General features: G+C 35.8%; 2 protein-coding genes across 4 annotated transcripts in view; one reads left to right on the forward strand and one right to left on the reverse strand.

Moving 5' to 3' along the window:
• The window catches only part of si:dkey-14o18.2, a 66,390-nt gene that overhangs the window by 20,451 nt on the left and 24,864 nt on the right, over positions 1-21,075 (reverse strand). Inside the window, exon 1 of one of the 2 annotated variants that reach the window (XM_689853.10) lies at positions 9,110-9,295. The exons of the other annotated variant lie outside the window; for it this stretch is intronic. The gene's annotated coding sequence lies outside the window, so the exon portion shown is untranslated. Of the gene's footprint in view, positions 1-9,109; positions 9,296-21,075 lie in introns of those variants that run through there. 2 annotated transcript variants of the gene reach the window in all.
• The window catches only part of cacng6a (calcium channel, voltage-dependent, gamma subunit 6a), a 48,864-nt gene that overhangs the window by 833 nt on the left and 26,956 nt on the right, over positions 1-21,075 (forward strand). Inside the window, exon 2 of one of the 2 annotated variants that reach the window (XM_009294017.4) lies at positions 4,750-4,852. The exons of the other annotated variant lie outside the window; for it this stretch is intronic. The gene's annotated coding sequence lies outside the window, so the exon portion shown is untranslated. The remainder of the gene's footprint in view (positions 1-4,749; positions 4,853-21,075) is intronic. 2 annotated transcript variants of the gene reach the window in all.

Here is a 21,075-nt window from a genome sequence, read left to right on the forward strand (position 1 = left end):
ACTGTATTTGGCACTCCCTGGAAATTTATGTAGAAGTACATTTTCAGAATGAGCCTGGGTTGCTCTTAACAGTCTGCGAAATTAGAAAACTTTACGTTAAAAAAGATGGCATTTGACATTTTTGGAATTTTGTATTGTTTTAAGTACCGAATATTTTACTTGCAATACATGTTTACTCATGTATTTTCAATATATGCCTTTGCAGTGTATATGCTGTGCCCCATATGGTCTAAAACCTGACAGGTGGGCAAATCTAAGCTTGTTTTTAATAAAACAAATATAAATATGGATATATTAAATAATACTGCTAATAATAATAACATTATACAAAAGCAAATTGTTATGAATGAACTGAAAAAGCCTCCCGAGATGAAGAAGACATAAAAGCAGTGATTTTTCATATTTATATAGGCTAGAAAATAATATGTTTTGTAATATTTTAATCCTGTATATTTATATCCTATATCTATTCTTATTATATCCTATATATCCTTAATATAAAAAACTTTTCATATGTAAAGATATTTGCCTATTGCTCTCTTGTGCGTATTAAGCAGTGTGTAAGCGAGGCGCAACTCTGCGCCAGAGTTTAGACCGGGTTAGTTTTGGTCAAATGAAAAATCTATTATAGTTTCTCAAAATAGCAACGGGCCAGCGGTCCGCCTAAGAACGCCTTCCTTTTTAGACCAGAACGCCTATGGGCGCACAAATGAGCGCTAATGCATTTGCTATTTAAACAGCGTAGCGCAACGCCTCAAAGCGACTCTTGTGCCAAGCTGAAACTACCAAAAGACTATTGCGCCGCGCCTTGCGCCACACTGCGCCAGGTGTTTGATAGGGCCCAAAGTGTTGTTAATTCTGTTCAACTTGTTTTTTTTTTTCTAAAAAAAAAAAAACACTACAAAAATATAGACAAGAGAACCGTTAAAGTACCGAACTGATAATGGGAATCGATAAAAGTAGTAATATCGCTAAAACCTTAACGATACCCATCCCTAATCACTTTACTGTAGGATGTGTGAGTGTGCTGTATGATGGAGTGGGTTAGGTGGGATTGACAAACCACCTGAAGAATAGACTCTTCCTCTCTTTATACAGCAGGCACTTCGTTAGAAATACTTCTGTTTTAGATGGTTCTTTGTATAGCTTAGGATGTGTGTGTGTGCTACATATAGGACAACTTAACACACAAATACACTTCATTGAACATGTACACATATACATCACCTGGCTGCTATATAACTGCAGGTTTACTACGCTTTATATATATATATATATATATATATATATATATATATATATATATATATATATATATATATATATATATATATATATATATATATATATATGTATAAACAACTTTTAAATCATCAAGTTATTAGTAATTAGTTACTTAATTAAAGTTATAGTAACTAATAACTTTAACTTTTCTGATTTTGATTGTAACGCAATACTGTTCACCTTTGTAAAGCCACTTTAAAACAATTATTCTGAAAAGTGCTACACAAATAAACTTGAATTGAGTTGAATTGAACTACCTTCAATCTGGAAGAGCCTGTCTGAGGATCTTCCACATCACAGGAAGGGGCTCTCCCTCTCACGTCCCCAAGGTTTACCGCCTAATAGGATCTAAGCAAGGATTAAAGGCCACGGTGGATTGGCTTGGCATGCTTACGGTAGTCTCTTCCTGCAGTATTCCCTTGATCACATGTTTTGATGGGGTTGGGTCGCAGTCTGAGCCAGATCAGAAGCACTGTACCTACATGTGGCCAGCAGCCTCCTAAGAGGCTTGCCCAGTCCACCTGAATGTTTTCTCACGCTGTGCGGCACGCCACCCCAGACAGATCACTAGACAGCTCATGGCATCCTCGTGTGACTGAGTGAGAATCTGAAAGATCAATGTGACTGCAAAGGACACTTTGCCTGACAGCTTAGTTGGACTTGCAGCAAACGAGAAAAGAGTTTATAGTCGAGTTAGCTGCATAATTAAGATCTGCAAGACTAGACCTGTTTTCTTAAGGGCTTTTCACACAAAATTCATTCTTGTGTTAAATAAGGTGCAACGTAAAGTAAAAGAACAGACTGTAGGGGTCTGGAGAAACGGCAAGGGTCTTGAGAAACACATCTACCTACATAGGATAGTTAATTTAAAAATTAAAAGTAAACTTAGTAAAGTCATCATTTAGTCATTAGTAGTGCTGTATTTGATGTTTTGTACCCTTCTTCTTCTTTTAGAAAAGTGAAACTTTTAGAAATGTCCTTGTGTCAATCCATATAATGATCGTGAATACTCATTCATTCATTTTCTTGTCAGCTTAGTCCCTTAATTAATCTGGGGTCGCCGCAGTGGAATGAACCGCCAACTTATCCAGCACATTTTACGCAGTGGAAGCCCTTTCAGCCGCAACCCATCTCTAGGAAACATCCACACACACAAACTCATACACTCTGGACAATTTAGCCTACCCAATTCACCTGTACCGCATGTCTTTGGACTGTGGGGTAAACCAGAGCACCCGGAGGAAACCCACGCGAATGCAGGGAAAACATGCAAACTCCACACAGAAACACCAACTGAGCCGAGGATCGAACCAGCGACCCAGCGACCTTCCTACTACGCCACTGCGTCGCCGTCATGAATACTGACCGTCATTAAAAGGATTGTTCACCCAAAATGACAGTTTTCTCTATATTTACTCAACAAGTGGTATGTAAATCAAAAGCTGTTTCTCAGGGGTGGGACGACAACCTTTTAAATCGCTGTAATGAGATGTCAACCGCGGTGATGTGGTTATTACACCATATATAATTATACAATAAGTTGGGCGGGGACAGTTAGCAGCGAAACTGCTTGATTTCTAAGAGGGGTCTGTATGCAGACCTTGTCCAGTTGCAATCTGAGCTGCATGCAATGGTTTTAGAGTGTTTTCATACCTGCCTTATTTAGATAGAATAAATCGCACTAGAGTTCATTTTCCTCCTTGGTTGCGGTTGGTTTGGGTTGGTGTAAATGTAGCAATTGCACTCGAGTACGCACCAAAAGTAGACCAAAAAAGTGTACCGAGACCTGCTTGAAGAGCTTGGTACGCTTTAAATGAACATTGGAATGGTTAATTTGTGGTGAGAACATGATCCGAATTAGAATTAGACCTCGAAAAATATTGTGCCTTTTTGAAGAACATTATCTGATGAAACGTTTGCAATATTTTCGGAAGATGACCATGTCGCAGTTTAGCTAAATTCATTCACGGCTTCTCCTGAAGTGACTTGCTTCGCCGTTTGCATTGCATTAAAACATTGTTTTCCAGCCACAGCCGTGCTTCATTCTCGAAATGTATAGTTTGTCTAAAGTGATGTATACAAACTATATAGTATACTATGACCAGGGATACAATCAGCCAGTGCAGCGACTTTTTGTGTCTGCCGGTTTGTTTACTTGCGGGAGCTCCATTAGCATTTTTCTCCACGTTAATTCTGACCAATCGAAAAGCAGTTTAGGAAATGTGTTCAATAACATCTGACCATAGAGTGATGTGGATTTTGTCACATGACTGCATTTTGTTTTTTTCACAACTGGTTTCGGACCAATGTGGACCCAAAAACAGCAGAAAAATGCTACAATGTATCATTTGTTACCATTTGCCCTGACCAAATGAAACAAACTCCTAATGAGCACATTACCCCACCCTTCAGTGATGCCATTAGCTTCATTGAATGTCACTTATATGGCATGTCTTTGGACGGTGGGGGAAACCAGACCACCCAGAGGAAACCCACGCAAACACAGGGAGAACATGCAAACTCCACACAGACATGCCAACTGACCCAGCCGAGGCTCGAACCAGTGGCCTTCTTGCTGTGAATTGATTGAGCTACCCACTGAGGCACCGTGCTGCCCTTAAGCTTATTTAAAAAGATGCAAAAATTTACTCACTTGAGATATGCTGTATATTCCAAATGTTCTGGGGTATCCAGTAGGTTTTAATGAAAACAAAAATTCTGACCTTGACTGTTGGCCGTTGTACATGAGTGCCTTCATAGGACTCTATTAGCGTGGCAGTTCAAACTAACATGTCCAACAGTCACTGTATAGTTGGCCCTTAATCCCATCTGGGTTATGGCACCATTGTAACCTCTCAGATTCTACTCAAGCTTTCTCGGAGCAGGATTCAGATCTGCGTTACAGGAAAGAGAACAGACCACACAGACATTGGCATCTATTATGCCAGCCCTAAAAATCTCCCTTCCATCTGGGTTATGGCACCGATTAAATTCAAACCAGCATCTTATTCTAGTGTAAAATTCCTTATTGCCTATAGATTGACACAAATAGAAACTTGACAGATCCTCTGCACTGTTAACTTTACTGAAAATCATGAATGCGCATGCTCTGATCCGCTCATCTAATAAATGAACAACATGTATTGTTGACATAAAAAGATTAAAATAAAATGTAGTCAAAAGAAAAAACTAGCCAACATTCAATTGGGTACATTCATTACTGGTGCAGCAGACAGGTCAGGTATCTGTTTATATCAAGTTATTTTCATTGATGAAAGTTAATTTGATCTCATTGGTCCAGGTTCATTGAAAATACATGCCTCAGCCAACATTTCAGCAAAACGTTTCTCCTGGTACATTTCATGGTATGTTTCAGATGACAAATCCACTAGAGGCCGCTGTCTATTTTTTTGTGAATCCGAAATACGTTACTTAGGGTAAGTTTTGTTTTGTTGTCTATTTCAGATACACATCCCTGTACAAATCCATGCGAAGGCTGCATTTGTCCTACAGGTCACCTCGCGAACCACTAACCCAAACCCAACCAACAGTGTCTTCAAAAGCAAAGGTTATAGAACTGTGCACTGCAACCATGTACTGTGATTTTACATTTATATTATACTATCTGGCCTCATTTGCACCATTATATCCTCCTGGACAAAACTTCTGTCCTGTAACTTGGGTGGCACCTTTTTAAGGTACATGTTTGTTCCTGGCTGCTTAAAAGGTACATATTAACACCTAAAAAGTACCTCACAGTAACTTAAAGATACAAAAGTCAACTTAAAAATGCAAAAGTAAACCGTAAAGGTACAAAAGTATACCCTAAAGCAGGGGGCTATAACTGATCTCATTCCTGGAGGTCCGGTGCTCTACAGGGTTTAGCTTCAACTTGCCTCAACACACCTGCCTCGGTGTTTCAAGTATACCTAGTAAGACCTTGATTAGGTGGAGCTAAAATCTGCAGCACACCGGACCTACAGGAACAAGTTTGGTGATCCCCGCCCTAAAGGTACTAATGTCCACCAGTATGATACAAAAGTGAACCTTTTGAAAAGGTAACACCCCAGTACCTTTATTTCTGAGAGTGCATACTATTCATGCCACAGTTTTAAGGCTGGATGTCCTGTACAGAGCATATTCAGTTCTTCACAGAGACACCAAATTTTATGAAGTTTCATTATGAACATATCCTCTCCTTGGTCTTTAAAAATGTCTGACATTAATTTATTGACTAGGTGTAACATTTTTTTAGAAATATGGTCGTATTTCGTAAACATATCATTTCAATCAACTGAATACATTTTTTCATAAATCAGCAACTCAGAAGGAACATATTGTGTTCTTTCATGGAGGTCACAATCGACAAAAAAAAAAAAAAAAAAGTTGACAAATTAACAACAAGAAAATATTACGTGATTTCAAATCAAAATATGATTTTCTGTTATGACAAGACATTGATTTCATAGACGTCCATTTTAGAAGACACCATGACTAAACGCAAGTTTATTATGCATTTTAGCAGACACAAGTGAATTGGAAAAAAATTACTCCTCCAATCATGGCATTTCTTTTTTCGTTTCATGTTGCCATAAGAATGTGTCAATATGTATAGTTCACAAATGCATTGTCTACAATGGGAAACTGCTCCAGTGTCATCCTACCTTCTACTGCGACATATTTGCTATACCCAGAACTAAAACTAAATGCCATGAACTCTTTGATGTTGTTTAATTATTGTTTTACTTTGTTTGTTTATCAAGTCATATGTTAGTATTTTTAATTGTCAAATATTGTTTTGAGTGTGTATTTGATGCATTTCAGGGAACTGTGCTGCAATACCCTGTCCTGTCAGATTTTATATAAACTACACTAAACTAAAGTAAACTTATGGTGATTTTACACAGACACTGCATTAGTTAAAATCATATATCAAGCTGTTTATCCTTTTATAACATCGTTATAATCATTTTTAAACAAATTTCGATGTAATCATTTTTTTGTGTTATTTATAAGTTTGTTTTACTTTTTTATTTAAATGAACTCTGATGTCCGCCACAGAGCTCATCACCTTACATTCATTCATTTATTGCCCTTCGGCTTAATCTCTATTTCAGAAGTTGCCACAGCGGAAAGAACCACCACTCACCCACTTACATTAGGATAAAATACCAATTTTATGTAATCATTTAGTTTAAAATTATTTTTCTTATGCTCTTAACAATGTAATAACTATTAGGAACAAGAAGTTAAAAGAAAAGATCCCAGGAGAATACGTGAACTTTGTCTCTTTGCTCAACTTAATTGTACGGACACTTACTGTACAGTAAATGAATCTGTTGAATCATTCATAGTCTGTGGGCTAGTTAAGTGTATAATTAGATAAAGGGAAGTGGACTAATGCTAAGCTCCTTAAATCTGTCTGTATCATGTCACAAACAGATGTCACGGACACACTTTATAAGAGTTTTAACTTTAAAACAATGGATTCCTTGTTAACCCGCACAGTCTGACAAACCAATGTCACAATGTATATATTACTTATTCAGCTTCCTGGTTTCAAAGTGTAACATGTTTAAGCACTTTATGTTGAGTTTAAGTTTATTTATTTATTATTATTGAAAAGAGAAAGAGTTGAGTGCATTCAAAGACACAAAACGCATGGCCAAACTAATGATAATATCGCCAATGCTTAAATCCCCAGCCAAAGCGATAGGTTTTCTTTGAAGAAGTAACGTAGGACCAAAAACATAAACACACAATAGCATTTGATATCCAGTCAGTAAGCAATTAGTGACGTTGATGAATGAATAGGTGTTTCCAGGTCAGCCATATTGAGATCTGTTCACCTAATGCTTCAGGTCAAAGCACTTCATTAGGTCATGCGTGTGTTTTCTGGAGACCTTATAGCCTGACCATGCCATGTACACTCTAAAAAAATGCTGAATTCCATCTCCAACTCCATCTCAGTTGAACACAAATTAATAAAGTTAACATAGTGTTTTTTGCCATTTTAAGTTGATTGAACATAAAACAATTAAGTCATCCTTGAAAAAAACCCTTAAAGAACTGTGGTTTTAGCTCATTTTATATCAATAGTTTAAACAAGCATCAAAAACATTTTGAGTGTATTTATATAGCAACGTAATTGGTGGTTCATTCGGCTATATATATATATATATATATATAGCCGAATGAACCACCAATTACTTTGCTATACTGTATGTATTATGTAGCCCTTCCAGCCACAACCCAACACTGAAAGTTTTACTATTATATTACATAATTTTTTTTCATAGATCTTTTTATAATAGATTTTTATTTATTTATCCTTATATTATATTACACCTTGAAAAAGTGATTAGTTGGCGTAACTTAAAAAAGTGAGTAAAGAAATTGTCCTAAAATTATGAAGCAAATAAAGTTTATGCATTCATTAATTTTCCTTCGGCTTAATCAATTTATTTATCAGAGGTCACCACAGCAGAATGAACCACTAACTTATCCAGCATGTTTACACAATGGATGCCGTCCAGCCACAGCCCAGTACTGGGAAACACCCACACACATGCACTATGGCCAGTTTAGCTTATTTAACCCTTTGATGCACAAGCTTTAAAACAGATATAGAAAAAATAAACTTAGATGGGTCACTTTAGACCCATGTAGCGCATCAAAGGGTTAATTTACCTGTATCTCAGGGTTTTGGATTGTGGTGGAAACCAGAGCACCTGGAGGATACCCATACTAACATGGGGAGAACATGCAAACTCCACACAGATCTTACAGCTGACCCAGCCAAGGCTTAAACCAGCGACCTTCTTGCTGTAAAGCGACTTTGCTCACCACTGAACCACCGCGCCGCACAAAACCATGTGCATACTTATAAAAATTAAGTTTCAATGGGTTTACTCAAATTTAGAAGTAAAGTCAACTCAGTGCTTTTAAGGCAACATATTTAATCACTTTTTAAAGTAAAGTAACTCATTTCTTCTTATAGTCTACACAGGCTTCCACACATTTATATTGTCCAAACACAAATTAAGTTGACTTAATTGTTTTGCAAATTGAAGTGGATAGAATATAAGCAAGTTTTCTGCAAAGAATTTCAAAAATTGTGATTTTTTTCCCCTCAGCTCATTTTAAATAAGTAATTTGAACAAGTAAAATTTTACAGTAAGGTTTCATTTGTTTATTTTTAGTTCATGAAATAACAACTGAAATATTTTTAACGCTAGTTCATGTACTGTGAACCAGTATGAACAATTTAGTTTTTACTAATGTAACAAGGAAGAATAAGATGATGAGATGATGCTAAGACTAAAAACTATAAACTATAGTTTATAAACAATAAAAAAAGTAAAGTCTTCCTTTGTTTGATAAATTATCATATAATCTTTAAAAGAATCATTTGCATTTTCTTTCGACAAGTCTGCAATTGTAAAAACAGCACGTTTATATCACAGGCATAACACTTGTCTTCAAATTAAAATATGAATATCCATGCATTCTCAGACTGTTAGACATTACATTGTATTGATTAGCATTATAAAATAATATATTTATATAATTGTAAATATCTAGCAACACTAAATTTTTTATCTACAAACAAATAAATTCCCCTCAAAGGAAAAAACAAATTAGGTTTCTTTTTCTTTTTTGCCTGAGCATACAAAAAAAAAAGAAAGAAGAAAAAAAAAACATTGCACACTACATTTACCAGTGTAAAGAACTACAGCTGAACACACCTTAATCCGACAATAAAATGCCAAGCTTACATCACATCCCTTTAACAAAACTGAATGACAATGAATAAGAATCATACCTGCTAAAAAGAAGCTGCATTAAAAAGTTTTCTGAAGAGAAAAAAAGGTCCGCCAGCCGCAGTCGGTCTCAGAGTTGGGGCAAGTTAGTCCATTCCAAACACACTGATCAGATTGAGAGGGATTTGCTTTAGGGAGGATAAATTTAACTCACTCCACTCCCTCCATCCCTCCCTCCTGTTTTCTTTACAGTCCTCTTTAATTTCACAGCTTTAAATGATGTGCTAAACATCACATTTCTGCACATTCTTCACCATTTTGACATTTAAACTACTAGAATTTGTCTGATTTAAAGGGACAGTTCACACAAAAACAAACAAACAAGAATATTCTTACCCACAGGTAATCCCAAACCTTTATGAGATTCTTTTTTTCTTCCTTTTTGTTGTTGTTGTTGAACACAAATGAAGATACTTTGTAGAATGTTGGAAACTGGTTGCCACGGACTTCCATATTAGCAAATAAATACTATGGCTACACTTTTGCTGTTTGTTCAAACTACTAATTTAAAATGAGTTAAAACTACACAATTCTAAAGTGTTTTTTTTTTTTGGACAACTTAATTGTTTAATGTTCAATCCACTTAAACTTGTAAAAACGATTAAGTTAACTTAATCACTTTGTGTTGGGACAACATGAAGGAATTGTGTGGAACCCAGGATTTGTTTACAGTGTAAATGGGTTTCCAGCATTCTTGAAAATATCTTCTTTTTAGGATCATGTTTATAAGATGTAGTCTCTGGGAGATGAGATGGAGTCTGAATAATGATTGGTCGCTCTATCACACGTCATAGATTAGATATACTTAAACTAGAGAAGCTTTTCAAGTCAGCAGACTAATTACTTTCAGTGTTGAGAGAGAGCAGGATGGCTGCAGAAGATGAAATAACTTTGTACAGAGTTGTTTCTGAGAGGAAAGTGAATTGAGTCTTGAGCCGGCGTTTTTATCTAGCGGTCATGATGTCCTGTGAGGTTAAGGGGTCTTATTGATGGTATTTTCTCTTAAAACGGTAAACAGCGGTAAACACTACATAATACTCACCTAATCAGCTATTCCTAAGCACTGATCCAAGAGATCATCATGTGACACATGGCTGGTAATTTAAGGTGCTGTGATTTAAAGGTAAATTAAACTAAGTTAGTATATTTCTTCAATGCAATATTTTGGTGTTATGTTTCTACAATTGTAGTGCTTAATATTCTGAATTAGCTTCTACTTACAGATTATTCTAGTTGTTTGTGTCATTTTTAATCATTGGCTCTTTAAAGCTTGAACTTCCTGAGTCTTTATTTAAGTATGTTGATGTAGTACAGAATATTAAGTAGGGGGCGGGGCTTTCCTTTTGCACATCATTCCCTCATAGCAAACTAGCGGTAAGAGGGGCGTGGTTACATTTGTTTTGAATGAAGCTTTCAAACTGACTTCAACATTAAAGAACCGCCACTCCAAATGCAGAAGCAAATTTTCAGGCTTTGATTGAAGATTACCAAAACAAACTCTTTTTTTTCAGTGTATTAAATTCCATAACTGTTTATTTAAAGAGTTTTTTGAAGATTTTTATGTAAAAATATAGCTTTTATTTATTTTTGGTTTTTAGACATTTTAGTACTTCAAATTAAACTTTAAGCTTTCTAATATTTTTTCTTCAGAAATATTTTGGGATTTTTATAGTTTTAATTTAGTTCTGTTTATTTTTCCAATGACACAGCTACTAAAGCTTAATAATTTTTTTTACTCCACTTTAGTTATATTAGTGCTTACATTTATTTCAGTTAATAATTTTAAAAGCTTTATTTTAATGGATTTTAATTGTTTATTACTTAACAATGACATAATTTTATTTTGCCATATTTAATTTCAAATAATGTATAAACAGTTAAAGTCAGAATTATTAGCCCCCCATTTAATTTGTTTATTTTTAATATTTCTCAAATGATGTTCAACAGAGCAAGAAAAATTTCACAGTATGATTGATCATATTTTTTCCTCTGAAGTAAATCTTATTTGTTGAATTTCAGCTAGAATAAAAGCATTTTTTTACTTTTTAAAAATCATTTTAGGGTTAAAATTATTAGCTCCTTTAAGCTGTATATTTTTTTTATTGTCTACAGAACAAACCATCGTTAGTAACTTGTCTAATTACCCTAATCTGCCTTTAAATGTCACTTTAAGCTGTATAGAAGTGTCTTGAAAAATATCTAGTAAAATATTATTTACTGTCATCCTGACAAAGATGATAGAAATCAGTTATTAGAGATGAGTTATTAAAACTGTTATGTTTAGAAATGTGTTGAAAAAAATCTTCTTTCCGTTACACAGAATTTGAGGGGAAAAAATAAACAGGGGCTAATAATTCTGACTTCAACTACATGAATATAATTTTCTTTCAGTATTAGAATTAGTGATTTTAACAGTTTAATATAATTTCAGTCAACTTGCAAGACACCATTTCTATTATTTTTAGTTACATGTTCTTTCTCATACTTATTCTTCAGACCAGCATTATTTGAATTAAAGAGACACATTTTCTAGACTTTTTTTTAAACAATGACGCTACCAAAAAGTTTTATGCAAGATCCAGCTCCAGATCTCCAACTAACTGTATTTAGCCATTAGAAGCGTTTCATATAGCCTCATAATTGTACTTAAGTATGTTTCATAATCCAGATCTCCACATGCAGCGCTTTACACTAATTGTGTTTGCCAGGGTGCTAAACTTGGTTGATCAAGTCACCGGTGACCCCGGTCAGCCTGGTTATGACATGCCCATAATAGAGTCTGCTCAGGTGACCTGTGAATAAAACCTGCTTGCCATTTCACTTTGCCAACCTCAAACAAAAGATGCTGACAATGTCCTATAAAAAAATAATAATAATGTCCTTGTATCACATTGGTATTTTCTTTCTACAAATGAACATGGATTTGAATGTGAAAAATGAAAGCTGTTAACCATGATATACTGTTATTGGCATCAGTCCTACAGTAAATCTAATTACATAAACACACACGCACAGCTATGGGGATGTCTCATGATGATTTTTATACTGCACAAACTGTAAAAACAACAATGGTTAAAGTCACTTCTTAAAGCAAAGAGATTCTGTTTTGGAATAACAGATGTATTTAATATACAATATTGTTAAAATCATTACTGTTTAAAGTTTAGGGTCAGTGAGATTTTTTCCAATGGCAAGAACTTCTAATATTGAATAATCATGCACTATGAGGCTGCATTTGTTTGATTAAACGTACAAAACATAGCAATATTTTGAAAAAATCTTCCAATTTGACCTAAATATGATTATATACAGTATGTGATTTTTATATATTTTAAAATGTAATTCAAGTATGTGGCTTATTGAATTTTATTTATTAGTCACATGATCGCTTAGGAATGCTTTTAAATTGTTGATTTGCTGCTCCAAAAATACTTTTTTTACCACAATAAATTATATTTTTATGTATTTGTTTGTTAATTAATTAATTAATTAGTTTATTTATTTGTATATAAAATGATATAGGTCGTCACTTAAAAAAATCTATCTGTTCGTCCGTCCGTCCGTCCGTCCGTCCGTCCGTCCGTCTGTCTGTCTATCTATCTATCTATCTATCTATCTATCTATCTATCTATCTATCTATCTATCTATCTATCTATCCATGTCAAATAAAACATTTACCTATACTACAGTACATGTTAATAATATTACAGTTTTACTCGCTTTGGTGGATTTCTCGCAACACTCGTGCATTTCTGCACAACAGTTTCTCAAAACAATTAGTACAAATTGCAAAACCGAGATGATAACCTGCAAAAGCGCCTCACATACTCAAAATGAATAGTTCATTCTTCAAAAGCAAGTATTCATGTCAATGAAAGTGTCAGTATCATCAAAATGAAAAGTCCTGACACCATTGTTTATAAACAAGATCAAGTCAAAGGACTTTGTCATGTTTTCATTATGACAGTTTACTCTGTATATTTTTTCAATGCTAAAAAGTCAGATTTTGGTGACACTTCCTATGATGCTCAAGACAGCACTGTATACTATTTGCATGGCCATTTGAAAACTAAAGTTAGACATCGCTGTATTTAGTGAGGTATCTGAGTACAAGACACTGAATATGTATGTTTCACATTTTCACTGCATTTGATCTTCGAAATTCTAAATTATTCACAGCATTGTGCAAAAAGAACAAATACGGAAAATAATTTTATATATATATATATTTACAAGTTTAGTTACAGTTTTTCTCAGTGGCTTTGGTGCGTTTCTCACAACACGAGTGCATTTTTGCAAAACAGTTAATGCATTTCTCAAAACAATTAGTAGAAACAGCAAAACCTAGCTGATAACCTGCAAAAGCGGGTCACATGCTCAAAATGGATAGTTCATTCCTCAAAAGCAAGTGTTCATGTCAATCAAAGTGTCAGTGTCATCAAAATGAAAAGTCCTGACACCATTGTTTATGAACAAGATAGTCAAATAGATGTGTCATGTGTCATTATGACAGTTTACTCTGTACATTTTTTTTAATGCAAAAAGTCAGATTTTGGTGACACTTCCTGAAAATGCTCAAGACAGCACTGTATACTATTTGCACAGCCATTTGAAAACTACAGTAAAGTTAGACATCACTGCATTGAGTGAGTACAAGACACTGAATATGTATGTTTCACATTTTTACTGCATTTGCTCGTTACAATCCTAATTTATTCAAAGCATTGTGCAAAATAATACTGTAAACACACCCTTATTTACAACAAACATAAACTCCCTTTGGATAGAGCTGTGCACAACTATACACAATATTGCAGTACATATTGGAACTGAGCCTACAACATACACAGGTCTGTAAATCATTCATCAAATAGTTCAATTTTAAAGACATTTTTTAGGAAAAATATAGATTTAAATTTGTTTTATAAAATTTGTTTGACAGATTTTGACAACTAGTTCAACATTTTTGTATGTAAAGACTGAAGTAATGAATGAGGACTATTAGTTTTATATGGAATGACTGTTCAGCATTTACCAGTTTAGTTAATTTTGACTGACATGACATAAGCAAATGATAATGTTATAAACAGCAGAGAGTTGTATGAAAGCAATTGATGCATGTCCAAAAGCATTTGCAATTTGTTGGAAAGAATGAGAAACTGCTACTTCGTTGTGCACAAATGACTAATTGTTTTGAGAAATGCAATACCTGTTATGCAAATGTAAATAGTGTTGTGAGAAATGCACCAAAGTGACTGAGAAAAACTGTAAAATGTTGACTATTTAAAATGTGTTATTTAATATGCTTCCATTAATTTATCCAGACATTACCACAAAATATGTTTTTAAAAATATGTACGTTTTGTATAAATTTGGCAAATTTGAAGCAAAACTAAACCAAATAAATCATGTCACGGCTCCTCTGTCTAACCCTGCACACCAAAGCAGAGGATCTGGTTCTAATCTGGTGCTCAACGGCTGCTGAGACGCTCTCAAATAGCCTGCAGATCACCAATAATGCTCCAGATTGGGGCCTGTCCAAGTGAGGCATCTGCACATTCACTCCTTGTACATGAAGAGCTGCTTCCTGAGTGCTTTCTCTCTTAACTTTGGCCATGCGGGCAAGGTGAAACTACTTTAAATTGGATGAGCCAGTGCTTCAGACACATTGATGAAGAGCGAATTTGCTAAAGGAGAGAATCTTGTGTGTCTTTTGAGAGGCTGCCAACATCCGCAGTCACTCTTGAGTTAAAGTAAAGCACAGCCTATTAGATTGTGAAGAGGCTGAAGTTTGGCAAATGCACTCGAGGGAAATAAAATATATCCAACGGTGGAGACGAACTTAAGAAGTTAAAAGTGATGTCTGACATAAAAGATGAGATTACTGGTTAAATTATTTGGCTGTTGTAAATCTTGATAGTTCATCCATTTCAGATATTAAATATTAAAAGTGTATAAATAAGTTGGCAATTATTGGGGCATCTTAAAAGCCTAATACTTTGTTAAACTGGGTCCAAGTTCTTAACAAAGGCTTCATATATTGACAATTGTCTTGTTCAAACCTGTACATCTTACAGTTGAAACTAGAAGTTTACATACACTGTATCAAAAAGGCAGAAAACCATTTTTAAAAAAAAAGTCAGAAGTAACTAAACTTTTTCTTTTTTAGGTAGGTTAGGATTATCAAATTAGTTTCTGTTATACTTAATAGCAGAATAACGAGAGAGATATTGTTATAGCTTTTTCTTGAAAGTCAAGTTTACATACGATAAGATTTTTATGCCTCTGAAAAAGCTCAGGTGATGTTGTCAAGGTTTTGGAAGTTTCTGATTGGCTAATTGACAACATTTGAGTTCATTGGAAGCAGTACTGTAAAATAGAGTTTAAGGAAAACCTCAAACACACTGCTTCCTTGTGTGACAACATGGAGAAATCAACAAGCTTACAATTTTCTAAATAACATTGGGAAAAAGAATAATGTTTGGAGACATGTCCTGTGGTCTGATGGAACTAGGATTGAACTATTTGGCCATAATGACCAGTGTTACATTTGGAGGACAAAGGGGAAAGCTTAAAAGCCTAGGACCACCATCCCAACTGTGAAGAATGGGGGCGGCAGCTTGTGGGGCTGTTTTGCTGCAGGAGGAACTGGTCCCCTACACAGCACAGATGGCATCATGAAGAAAGAACATTATGTAGAAATACTGAAGCAACCTCTCAAGACATCAGCCAGGAAATTAAAACTTGGCCACAAATGGGTCTTCCAAACAGACCATGACCCTAAGCATACTGTCAAATTAGTTAAAATGTGCTTTAAGGACAACAGAGGGAATGTTTTGTAGTGGCCATCACAAAGCCCTGAGCTCAATCTTATAGAAAATTTGTAAGCAGAGTTAAAAAAAAACTTGTGTGAGCAAGACAGCCAACAAATCTGACTCAGATACACCAATTCTGTCAGAAGGAATGGGACAAAACTCTTTCAAACTATTGTGAGAAGCTTGTAGAAGGATACCCAAAATTTTTGACCAAAGTTATACAGTTTAAAAGCAAAGCTAAAAAAAAACAAAACAAGGAAATGTATGTAAACTTTTGAAATTTTAAATTTTAAAAATAAATAAATAAATAAATAAATAAATAAATAAATCTCATCTTATTCTGGCATTTAGCAAATGTAAATCATTTAGGTAATCCTAACGGACCTAAAATAGTAAACGTTTAATATGATTTACTGTCAGACATTTAAGAATTTATAATTAAAAATGTATTTTAAATGGTTATGTTTCTTTTTTTAGAGTGTGTGTAAAGTTATGGTTTCAGCTGTAATTGTTTTGTTCAATCCACTTAAATTTGTAAAAATTAATAAGTTAAATTAATTTGTTCATGTTGTCCCAACACAAATCGATTGTGGGGAACCCAGAGCTTTTTACAGTATAGGGAAAACAAAGTTACATACTTTTAAATGGGATGGTTCTTGATATTCAGTCACACATGACCGCTCCAACTTTTTTTAATAACTTTTAAGCTGCCTAAATATGGATTTTTTTTTATGTCAAACATGGTTATTGTCAAAAGATGGAGACTAAATCTAAATTTTTTCCCTCCAAAAAATTTAAGCGTTTTTCCAATGCCCAATAGCTATACCAGATTTTTCTAATACCAGATTTTTACCCCGGTTGAGACACTTGGTTTTGACAATAGATATGCCTCATTCACACGGGCATCAAATTCAACGCTTTTGAATGGGTGACGTCAATCGTTGCCGAACTGCATTGTGGATCCGTCGGCGCCACTTCAGTGGCGTTGCTCGCTGCAGAAGTTGGAACTTGCTCAACTTTTCAAGCACCGACGAAAGCATCAGCCAATCAGATAGCTGTATGCAAATACACACGCTCAGACAGTAGCCGATTGCGAACTAATTTCATTGGCTGACGCTGCAATGACGATTGCGTCAGGCCTAATGTTAGACACACCCTCTGTCAAGCGTTGACGCTGAAGCCCTGTGTGAATGAGGCGTTAGAGCGATCTTGGGCGGAGTAAGTGTAAACAGCTTCTGCCAACAAGAAGGGCTATTTACACTATTACACTGTTGCGGTAATGAGACATTTCAAAATTTGTAAAACATTTAGGTAAATTTTTTTCTAATTATTGTAAACAACGGTGAAATTTGTTGATTTAAAACTTTGTGTAATGTTAAATATCACCAGATTACTTTGGAGATTTCTAATTGAACTGCTGCCTATTGTAAGTTGAGGATCAGTTAAATAGCTTCCGCTGCTGGTGTTGTGCAATCATCCACTTACAGATGTAACTGATCCTTAATTAACAGCTCCTGCACTGATTTCTCCGTCCGTATAATGCTTGACTTTTGCCTCTTAACTTTGATCACTTTTCATTGGCTACTGTACCTACAGTAAATGCATTATGTTAGCTGAGGATTTGATGAGAAATTAACAGATGAATAGCATCAATGAGAATGACAGGGAAGCAGTACGGACAAGTTTTTCATTGTACAAAGCTTGGCTGTAATCTCTTTATCTCTTTCTCTCCTGTGCGTCAGGACAAAGCTTAATACTCACAAGAGCACACTTGGATGGCACACTGAGGCATTATGGAAACTGTGGGAAATGAACCTTTAGAGCCACTATGTATTTAGGCTGATCATCCTGAATTATGAGCTGAGTGGAAAAGAATGGCTCATCCAGAATTTAAAACAAAGTTATTTGATCTTATAATCAATCAATTAATTAATTAATCAATTAATTAATCAATTCATTAATCAAACAATCAACCAACCAATCAAATCAATATATTTTGTTGACCACGTGGCAAGGTTTTGAAGGTACAATATTAGTTTTGCTGACTTGAACTTTGACATGCAGCAAATTTTGTATTAGCTATGTGGAAATATAGATTTATACAATCTAGTTTCAAATTAACAGTGATATATACAGTAAAGTCAGAATTAATAGAACCTCACACCTGAATTATTAGCGCTCCTGTTTATTTTTTTCCCCAATTTCTGTTTAACGAAGAGATTTTTTCAACACATTTCTATTTAGCTTTAAGTGACATTTAAAGGCTAAATTAGGTTAATTAAGTTAACTAGGCAGGATAAGGTTATTAGGCAAGTTATTGTATAACAGCAGTTTGTTCTGTAGACTATTGGAAAAAAATATAGCTTAAAGGGGATAACTATTTTGACCTTAAAGGTTCAGGACACCCTGGAGAACTTTTTTTATATATTAACAGATTTGTGTGTGTTGAGCATCAGTTAAGACAATGTTAGCACCTCTCAGCTTTAATTGTGGGGAAAACTGGATAATTTTGAGCTTTTGTCAGCTAATTTCAGCTTCCGGGTTTAAAATTATTTTTGGGGCGGGATCAAAATCGGCGACGTAGCGAAGTACCGCAAGAGCAATGATGACGCATCGGTTTCTCATTATCATTCAAAGCGGAGTTTCCTTATCCTATGAGAAGAGCCGGCTGCTTAATTATTCATAAGAGCACGACAGCACGACAGCACGACAGTGCCAAGCTCAATCTGTGAGACACGGACCCATGGCACCCAGTAGCCGTTTATGAAGGCTCGTATGTGTTTGTTTCCATGATCCACGGGGTTTGTTGCATGTTTTTCTCCGCGATCCTGTCAGGGCCGATCATACAGCAAGGCTGTGTGTGTAATGCAAGCATTTTTGTCGGGAGAGCAGCACGAGAATCGGAGAATGGCGGATGTTGTCTTGTATCAGGAGTTTATTCACATTCAGACATCGCCGTGCTGCTGTGTTTGCCTAAATCCTCCAGATTACCAGCAGGACTAATGGTTAAAATAGACGGGTCAGGAGACCTGCTGCACTGAGTCTGCATTTAGATCTATGATTCAGACCCGGGGATTGAGGGAGAAGTCCTCATTTATAGTGATAACACGATTATCTTTATAATGATATAAATTGTGGTTGTCTGTATATGAAATTACGAATAACAAATGTAGCAGGTCATTAAATTACTGTTTATTTCTTTGCATTTTAACTTTGTAAACTATAAACTCATGCGTCTCCTCACGCTTTGTCTCAATTTGTGACATCAACAGTTGTTCGCTCCCCTTCTCCCCTGCTGGCCACGCCCACTCCTGCCCTATGCTCGCGGAGCTCCACGTCCATTAATCATGCATCTTTTGAAAAAATTCTGAAGTAGACTTTAACCGAAAGTGGGGGGTGTCATGGCCCTTTAAAATGGGGGGGTCTTTTCCACATTATCATCAGTGTGCAGCATCCACTTGTATGATGCGACGCAAGCCACAGAACAACGACGCCAGTGCTCTCAACACACACCAGCTAGTGCAGGAGTGGAGAGACAGTGTCTATTCTGTGGATGAGGATAATTGGGAGGGCCATCAGAGGGAATTTGGCCTAGCACCGGGGTTACAACCTGTTAGATTTTGCTGTATTTGGCTTAACCGTTCTTGGGGGGCTCGCCAATGTATTAGATTACTCTAACACATAAAATAAGTAAGCTGACCAAAGTTCTTACGGAGAGAAGACTTTATTGAAGACAATGAATAGTGCAGTTCCTGAGCAGTGATGTTAACCCGTCGGTCTTCAAGTAACTTAACCCAAAGTACTGTCTGTGAGACAGTACTTTATACTAGCATCAAACAAACCATTCTGTTTACGAAGCTCAGCAGGACCCTCTTCAGATGTTTCAGCTGTTGTTTTGCTAATACCCATTGAGATTGTAAAAGGGTCATTTAGTTCACACCTATCAGTTTGTGGGGGTCGAGGCACAGGTCACCCCATCATATCACATCAGAGTTTAATCAATGTAAATGCAACTGAACTAAAATGCACATAATCTTTCAATCCCTCCTCTGATCATATTTGATCATAAAACAAGTTAATCATGTATACAGCAATCTGCAATACAGGCTATATAACTTAAAGTGACAGAATAACAAGGCATGGTGAAGCTTGCATTTCCTCAAATGCCTGAGTCCATTTCTATTTGAAGTTGTAATGTTGTAGAAGTAGCAGGATGTGGTTGTGTTCTGTGGATGTTTAGGTGTGTTCATCTAGGTGTCTGGTGTTGTGTGTCTCTGGTCATCCTCTGGAACACCTGCAATCACACAAAAGCGAAAAGGGAAACGTATCTTGCCCAGAAAAAGATTTCAGAGAAATTTTCAAGCTGCCTATAGAAAGTATAGAAACTGTCCCTATTTAATATTGACAGGACACTACAGTGTTTATCAGTGGTGGTTAATGTCTTCATCCTCAGGCGACAAGCTAGAGCCTAAAAACTCTAGTCCCGCCATATCTGGACTCTGAAAAACACTACTGTCATCTATCCCTCGTCTCTAGGCAAACTCACGTTGATCCATTCATCAAGTCCCTGAACATTAATTATTGAATCAGATACTAAAACTTTCTCAAGTGAGCTCTTCCACTTGGATTTTAGTGGTAGTTTCTGAGGTTGTCGTGTCTTTACCCATTTACTGGGCTCTAAACAATGGCCCCTCTCTAGAGGTGACAAAACTTGATTAATGTCCTTATGTACGGCCAGGCTGAGTCTTGCTTCATTTTGGACAAGGCTGTCAGATGTCAGGTTTTCAGTGGACATGGGCTGGCTTGGGGCATGTTCAAAAGGGCATAGTCTGTTTCCATCCATACTGCATTGGTTGCCATCACGCAGTTCTTTTGCATCGTCCATCAGCATTTCTTTTGTTGAATTTTTATTTGCAGTCTGCATTCTGTCTAAGAATGATCGGTGATCTTGCTGAAGCTGTCTTAATGCCGCTGTATGTTCACCTCTCTCCTTTACGGCTTGTTTGGCAACACCATCTACTAGGACATCAAACTTGTTTTCATCTGTTGAGACTTCTGTGTCAGCTTTTACCCTATTGTTTGCATACACATTCAGTTCATCAGCTTCTGGAAAAGACGTCACTAGCTGGTGCTGCAGAGAGAGGTTCTTCAGT

This window comes from Danio rerio, chromosome 19 (genome assembly GCF_049306965.1).
Source record: "Danio rerio strain Tuebingen ecotype United States chromosome 19, GRCz12tu, whole genome shotgun sequence".
In the NCBI taxonomy this organism is placed as follows: Eukaryota; Metazoa; Chordata; class Actinopteri; order Cypriniformes; family Danionidae; genus Danio; species Danio rerio.